A 7,828-nucleotide genomic window follows, 5' to 3' on the forward strand; every position below is an offset into this window, starting at 1 on the left:
GCAAGGGAGGGGTAGCAGCAGCTCAAGCCACTGGCTTCTCTTCCCACCTTACATCGTAAGGCAAATTACCTGCCCCAGGGCAGGTGCAGCATCCACACCCACAATAATCAATCACAAACTCCAGAAGCCACCCCGTGACTGTATGAGGCTTTGGGGGGGACACTTATACACAGACCATAACAACTGTTGCTTTGAGAATTACTCAGCTCAAATTCGAAGGCTGAATCTAAGGCACAACTTTGAGGCTAAGTCCATGTGGCTTGTCAGGCCACCTTCTTGATCTTAGCTGTGGCTGTGAAAATGATCTGGCTGTGGGTTTGTAGTGTGGATATTTTCTTTGCCCTTCTGTGCTGACTGGTGGCCTCAGCATTTCTGGGCTGTGTAAATCTGGTTTGGCCAGCAGTAGGAGGACACTACTAACCAAAAGGCTGAGGGCTTATCAGAACTGGCATGTTCCAGGGAGTGGAGGCAGAGCTGTGCCTCCCGTAGAGACTAGGCTCCCGAAGACAGAAGGCAGGTTGGCAGCTGTGAGATGGGCATGGGGAGTGTGAGGCTTGGCCACCCTGGCTTTTTGGGTGACCTGCTGTATACAGGAGCCCTTTGTGGCAGTACCTCTAGATTTATTCTTACACTGCTTGGCTGTTTGGCTTTCACAGAGGAGATGCCTCTAAATTAGCACAAAGGGGGTCAGGGAGATGGCTCAGTGGAATAAGTGCTTCCCTGGCAAGCGCAAGGGCCTGAGTTCAAGCCCCCGTTCCACAAAAAAAAAAAAAAAAAAAAGATTATGTTAAAAAAAAATTAGCACAAAGTCTTTTTTTAAAAAATGTTTTTGGCACAGGGTCTCACTATGCAGCTTGGACTCATAGTGATTTTCCATTTTCAGCCTCCCCACCATACCAGGTCTCAGTGGCCGGCTCAGCGCATCCAGGGGCAGGCCGGTGAGGCATGTGGTGCCAGGGATTGAACCCCAGTCCCTAAGCTTGCCTAAGCAGGCATTTAGTCCACTAAGCAGGTGCTTGGCTTTGCACATCCTGCTTCCAACTTCACCTGTATCCCTACTTCTGGGGGCACACAGAGCCGCAGGCCCTGGAACCCTATTGAGATGCCTTCCGTTATGGGAGGCTGCCTGCATCACTGGCTTAGGACACATCTTTGTGAGTTGACTGAGTCAATAATCCACTTGTCCTACTTTCCAGATTCTGAAACTTCGCTGCACTTGTCTTTTATGCCCATCATCTTGGTCTTCGTCTGGCGTAAGCCACTGGCATTCTCCTGGGGTTTCTGGAAGTACCTGAGGTGCGGTATATACATCTGGTCCACTGATGGCAGGGTCACCCTGGCTTCCTTGTCCTCTCTGAAGGACTGGGTGGGTCTCCAGTTATCTGGATATGTTTTAGTCAGCATGACTAGCACTTGAGAAAATCAACCTAGAGGAGGAAGGATTTGTTTTGGCTCATGGTTTTCCAGGACTTCAGCCCCTGGTTGGCTGTTGCTATAGCCAGGGGCCTGAGGCAGAAATAGTGTGGAGAAAGGGCATGGAAGAAGAAAGCCCTTGCCCCTGGCAGTCAGGAGGCAGAGCCAAGAAAGAACACAAGACAGAGCTATGACCAGGGCCAGGAGGGACCCTTCAAAGGTATGCCCTCAGCAGCCCATTTTCTCTACCTGGGACCCCCTCCTGAAATCCCAGCCACGGTGAGTGCTGTCATGATCCAGTTCCCCCATGTCCACCTCTGACAGTGCAGCATGGAGCTGAGAATCAGGTCCAGACTCTATAAATTTATTTTATTTATATTTAGGACAGGTCTATAGGGTCTTACTATGTAGATCGGACTCGTAGTGATTCTCCTGTTTTTAGCCTCCCAAGAGCTGGGATTACACCACGCCCAGTCTCATTGGCCATCTCAGTGTACCCCAGGGGTGGGGCCAGCACAGCACATCGGGGATCGAACCCTGGCCCCTGCACTTAGCCTAAGCTGGCATTTTAGTCTGCTGAGCTATCTGGCCGGCCTTTTACAAGTTTGTTCCCCCCCCCCACATTTTTGAGGGACTTTTTTTTCTCTTTTTGAGACAGGGTCTCACTATGCAGTTCTTGAGCTTGCTTTATAGCTCAGTCTAGTCTCAAACTCATGACAATCCTCCTGCCTCAGCCTCCCGAGTGCTGGGATTAAAGGCATGTGCCACCCTTCCCGGGCTTGAGGGACATCTTATATCGAAACCTCAGCATGTTGATGCCCCCAAGCGAGGCAAACTAAAGACCACTGCATTAGGCTCAGAATCTCTTCGGACTTTGGTCCCCTTTTCCTCAGTAATCCCTCTCTCCTGAGTGATTAATAGTCTCATGCAGTGCATGTACATACTCGGGGACCAAAATTTAAATATGTAAAGGTCTAGGAAATGGGACAGCGAAACAGGCACTCAGGGTCAGAACGTGGGGTTCTTGCAGAGGAGGGCCACATGTGGGGGATGCAGTGTCAGGGAGACAGGTAGGGGCTGGGCGCAGAGATGCGTCTGGCAGCACAGTGCTGGCCACACACCTCTCCACACTCGTCCACTTCGTCATCACCTGGAAGGTCAGCCTACTTGTGATCTGTACTTTGCCTTGTTCCATCTGCTGTCTCTGCCTCATATGTTTGGGAAGTGTTATACTTTCAGCTTGAAAAATGTCTTTTTCTCCACCTTGCATTTTAGTCCTGTATTTGAGACACTGACTTTTCTTTGTGTTCTCACGGTTATAGGTACAGCCTTCCATTGTTGAAAGGAACCAATATTCCATGTTTCTCTGAAGGGCAGATTTTATTTTTCTCAGATTCAAAAAAACCTGGCACAACAGAGTTTGTATTGGAGAATAATTTCTCTTCAATGCATTATTTATTTGCTCATTTATTCCTATAGTTCTTGGTTCATTCCTTCAGTGTTTGCTGAGGTCAGAGCTATGAAACAAGAGGTCGAAGTCGCTGGAGTCACAGTAGCTAGGAAGGTGATGTTGGAAGAGTTAGGTCCTGAGGAATGGGAAAGATGCAGGCGGCTCACAGGTGCCTCACCACACACTCTCTTTCAGAGACTTTGGGGGACATGAGTCTTGTGTTATGGCTTAAATGTGAAGAGTCCCCCACAGCTCATGGGTTAAGGTTGGAAATGCCAAGCATTATTTTCAGAGGTGGGGCCTGGAGAGGTGGCCGGGGCCACGAGGTCACTGACCTCACCACGTGGATTGATCTGTCAATGAGCTCAGAGCTGATGGGCTGTTAAGAAGGAAGCCCAGCTGGAGGAAATGGGGTGTCGAAGGATGTGCATTTGAAGGGTATTTTCCCTCTGACTCCTTCCTGGCTTTCTGGCTGCGTTTCCACACCACAGTGGTCACACTTTTATGTCTCATATTTGTCTCTTCTTTCTTTGCTTTTTCTGACTCAGCTCATGGTCAGATTTGCAGCTGTCAGTTGTCATTTCTTGTTTTTTCTGCTTCTATCTGGTGATCTGTTTAGTCCAAGTGTCCCTAAAGAAAGCGATTAATCTGCTCCATGTGGGCCCTGGAAGAGAAGGAGGAACAAGCACAAACTTAGTGAGATGTTTTGCTTTGATCACTTGTTCTTCTTGGTTTAATAAATAAAGAATTTTATTTGGACATTTCAGTGAAGAAAAGTGAATTTAAAAAGAAATATTCTCTCAGTTTATACACAGAGAGTACTGCCAGCACGGACTTTGGGAAATCATGGGGCTTGATCTGGTCTGGCACTCAGAGTCAGCATTCGCAGAGTAGCTGTGGGCAGGGCTGGTGTTGCCGTCTGCCATGTGCCCCAGAGCACTTGCGAATGCTGATTGTGTAAAGTCACGAGATTAATCTGACTTCCGATTGTGGTTCCCCCAGTCCCTCATTATGTGCATCTGTACCAAAGCATTATCTCCCCTGATTCTCTGCTTCCTTTTCTGTCCAAGGGTCCATTTTCTTTCTTTTCTCTTTTTCTTCTTCTTTTTTTTCTGTATTTTAGGGAAGGGTCTACAGGGTGTTCAGGGTCTCACTACTAGATGGTACTCGTAGTGATTCTCCTGTTTACAGTCTCCCAAGAGCTGGGATTACAGTCATGAACCACCACACCCAGTCTCAATTGCCATCTCAGCAGGCCCCAGGTAATGGGGCCAGCACGGCAGGCCCAGTCATTTGCAAAGATAGCTCTGTAGCCCCTTCTAGTTCTGGAAGCCAGTTTTCCAGGTGGAAAGAAGTTGAGCCTGTTCCAGCTCCATAATTCTGTAGTGTACTATACTACAGAATCCTTCTATGCAGAAGTATCTGTGATACACTGCACAGCAATTGATCCCATTCTTCAGGTCAAGGCCCTTGCCAGCTCCCTCCCAGTTTTAAGGGTCAAGCCTGCATGATTTTGGCTTTTCTCATCTTGGTGGTCTTGATCGTGTTGAAATCACTGCCCAAGCAAATCTTCGAAATCACACATAAAACACCCAGAATAGATCTGGGTGCTGGCTGGTTGCTTACCAACCATGCTGTTCCTACACATAGTACCAGTGTTTGCCATCTCAAGAAATATAGCAAACTGGTAAAATATATAAACTTTTTAGTGTACGCTGTTAAAATTTTATAGGTCTATGCTCTGGATGCTCTGGTAGCAAAATTTTAAAAAGATGACTTCATTTATTTGTTTTATTCCTGAAATAAAACACAAATCATATTAAGAATGTTGAGTTTTCTACCAGAAGTAAGTTTTTATAATACCAACCTTTTACAGTAAATTTTTTATAGTCATAAAGATTAGTATTGATTTGCAGATAACTAAAATGGGAAGTATTGGCCAATACTGCATAGTAAAGGAATTACATTTTCTAGGTCAAAATTCTGTAGTCCTACTTTAGTGTAAGCAAAATCCCACAGTCCTCTATGAAGTTTCCTGGTGAGTCGTGAGGCTTAAGCACATGTAAGTTCATTTCTCATGCAGTATGATGTGGTAATTTGTGTGTTTCAGTAAGACAAAAATCAAATTAAAAAATGTTTCAATTTTGATTCAGAGAACAGCCTAAGTGTGAATCTCTGAAGAGGAATGGGAATGAGAGAAGAAAAATAAGGTATTTGGGGGCATTAGAAAGAAAGACAGTTGTGGAAGAGGAATAGTCAGAGATGCTTAACTGGAGGCCAGAAGACAATTTTTCAAGTTATAAATTTTAATAGCCAATCAGTGTGTTTCAGAAGGTTCATCTTGGTGAGGCAGTGAGGGGGGACTTTGTGCTTACAGGAAAAAGTCCAAGGCCTAAGCTGCAGTCTACACTGCTGTGCATGCAGTAGGTGTTTGTGAGTCACAGAGAAGGCAGAGGGGAGGCTGGACAGCTTAGCTTAGCTCCCGAAAGGCCTGGCCATGGTAAGGACTTTGGCATTTGCCTTCCCCTTTTTGACCTCATGTGTAATGGGTAGATTATTTGTAGTCCTTCTCCAAGGGAGCACTGTGGCATTTTGTAAGCCCCTCCTGTGTTAGACTGTCTTGGTTTTGTAGGAAGTTCCTTGTTTTCAAATCAATGCCTGAAAAATGCTAGTAATATAGCTACAATTGTTATCACAAGTGAAAGGAACAAAATAAGAAAAAAAACAGGGAGCTGGACTACACTGAAATAAGAGGGCTTATGTATGGGGAGAAATAACATGGAAGGGAGGAGAGGCAAAGAAAGAAGGCTAGAATGCCACAGTCCCCACTTCAGATACATTTATTATGTGTTCCAAGCATATACTGACTTAGAATGAGGGGAAATACTCCAGTCCTTTCCAAATGTTCCCTAGAGGGCACTGCTTCTGGTCATTACTAATTACATCCACCTATCCCTGTAGTTGGTTTCATCTCTGGGAAGTGTTTAGTGTTACTCGCTTTCACCTTATGGAAGAAGGTACGTGGGGAAACATGCATATTCTATTTTGGGTCTTGTAAAATATAATTTATTATTTTTTTGACTCAAGCCACTATGATCATGGTCTTCTGGAAGAGTCTTTGATCTCTTCAGACAAGTGATCCCTTCTCTGAGTTGCCCTGGATCCACATATACCTCCGGTATAGGAATTGTCAGATTTCTGTCAGTGCCTCAGTCTGTCCTCCCCCTTCACCCAGGTAGAGCATCCTCTGAAGATGCAGGCTGTATATTATTTCTTTTGTTTTTTTTCCAATAAATAATGTAGCTCTGGCATACGACAGGCACTTTATAAAGCATTGTCAAGTGAGCAGGCAAGGAGATAATATGAATGCTGAATCTTTTTCTTTTTCTACAGGAGCATTTTCCCTCCAAAGAAGTCTTTACTATATTTTCAGGTAAGTGAACAGAGATGACAACAAAACAGACCGATGATGTCAATCACAGAACAAAAATGATCAGACAAGGGTCCTGAGTTCAATCCCTGCTACCACAAAACAACAACAACAAAAAGATCAGATGCACAAATTTGAGCCTAAATCAGTGTTACTAGGAAACTTACTCTGAAGTAGACACTGTTGGAGCCTTTGTCCTATTTTAAGGGGTCCTCCACAGCGTGTTGAGGAAGTGAAGCAGCTCCCATACAAACTCTGGTGTTCTGCTCTGTATTTCTATCACCCCAAAAGTGAGTGCTTGACTCATGCTACCCCTAGGCCTGCCTCAAAATTCTTTTCCTAAATATTTTTTCTTCTCATTTTATATATGAAAAAGGGCAAAAATTAAACTAACCTGTCCATTCTTATAAAGAACAAAGGATAAAGAAAGAGAACAGAGCTGAACACATCTGATTGAGAAAAAGGATTTTATCCATCAGGGATAGGACTGGCCCAGCCTGGGAGCTGTTTGGGTCTAGCTGCTCTAGGTGAGTTGAGTATTCTAAGCAAAAGCAGCCAAAAGAGGTGCAGACTTTACTACTATCCTTACAAAGCCAAGCTCATGTTCCAGGCACCCGTGGCCTTATGCATAGTACAGGTATAAAGTATCAGCACACCATGAAGTGGAGGAAACAAATACACAAAGAAATCAGTCCTCTGACAGATAGGCTTGGAAGCATGGCATTAAGTTATATGAGGGAAACTGGGACATCTTTTAAAAATAAATTATGTCATTGCAGTTATAGGATGAGCTAAAAAGATAATGTCTGAAGAGAGTAATATAATCATGTGAAAATTTCTCAGATTCTGGTTTTGGTTATTTAATATAATTTGCATTTTAAAAACATTTTTGGGAACTCATGTGCATATGAGTTTTGATAAAAAAAAAAACAAAACAACAATGCGAATTGTATTCGCAGCTGCCATCACTGTCTATCGCCAGCGCCGCCTGTCGCTCGCCAAGCTCCAGCCAAAGGAGAAGGGGGTAAGGAGGTCCCTGTGCCACGGCTCGTACCAAGCAGACTGCCACTGAATCCACCGGTAGTAAAGTGCCCAAGAAACAACTGACTACAAAGGCCACTCGTAAGAGTGCGCCCTCTACTGGAGGGGCGAAGAAACCTCAGCGTTGCAGGCCTGGGACTGTGGCGCTCCGTGAAATTAGACGTTATCAGAAGTCCACTGAACTTCTGATTCTCAAACTTCCTTTCCAGCGTTTGGTTTGAGAAATTGCTCAGGACTTCAAAACAAATCTTCGCTTCCAGAGCGCAGCTATTGGTGCTTTACAGGAGGCAAGTGGGGCCTATCTGGCTGGCCTGTTTGGAGATAACAACTTGTGTGCCATCCACGCCAAACGTGTAACAATTATGCCAAAAGATATCTAACTAGCACGCCGCATACGTGGAGAACGTGCTTAGGAGTCCACTATGGCGGGAAACATTTCATTCTCAATTTTTTTCCCCCCTCTTCTTCCTGTTATTGGTAGTTTTGAATGTTAG

At 44.9% G+C, this 7,828-nt stretch overlaps 1 pseudogene; it reads left to right on the forward strand.

Moving 5' to 3' along the window:
• LOC105743697 overlaps positions 1-7,813 on the forward strand; it is an 8,594-nt pseudogene extending 781 nt beyond the window's left edge.
• The last annotated feature ends 15 nt before the right edge of the window (positions 7,814-7,828 follow it).

This window comes from Octodon degus, unplaced genomic scaffold (genome assembly GCF_000260255.1).
Source record: "Octodon degus isolate 3935 unplaced genomic scaffold, OctDeg1.0 scaffold00151, whole genome shotgun sequence".
Classification (NCBI taxonomy): Eukaryota; Metazoa; Chordata; class Mammalia; order Rodentia; family Octodontidae; genus Octodon; species Octodon degus.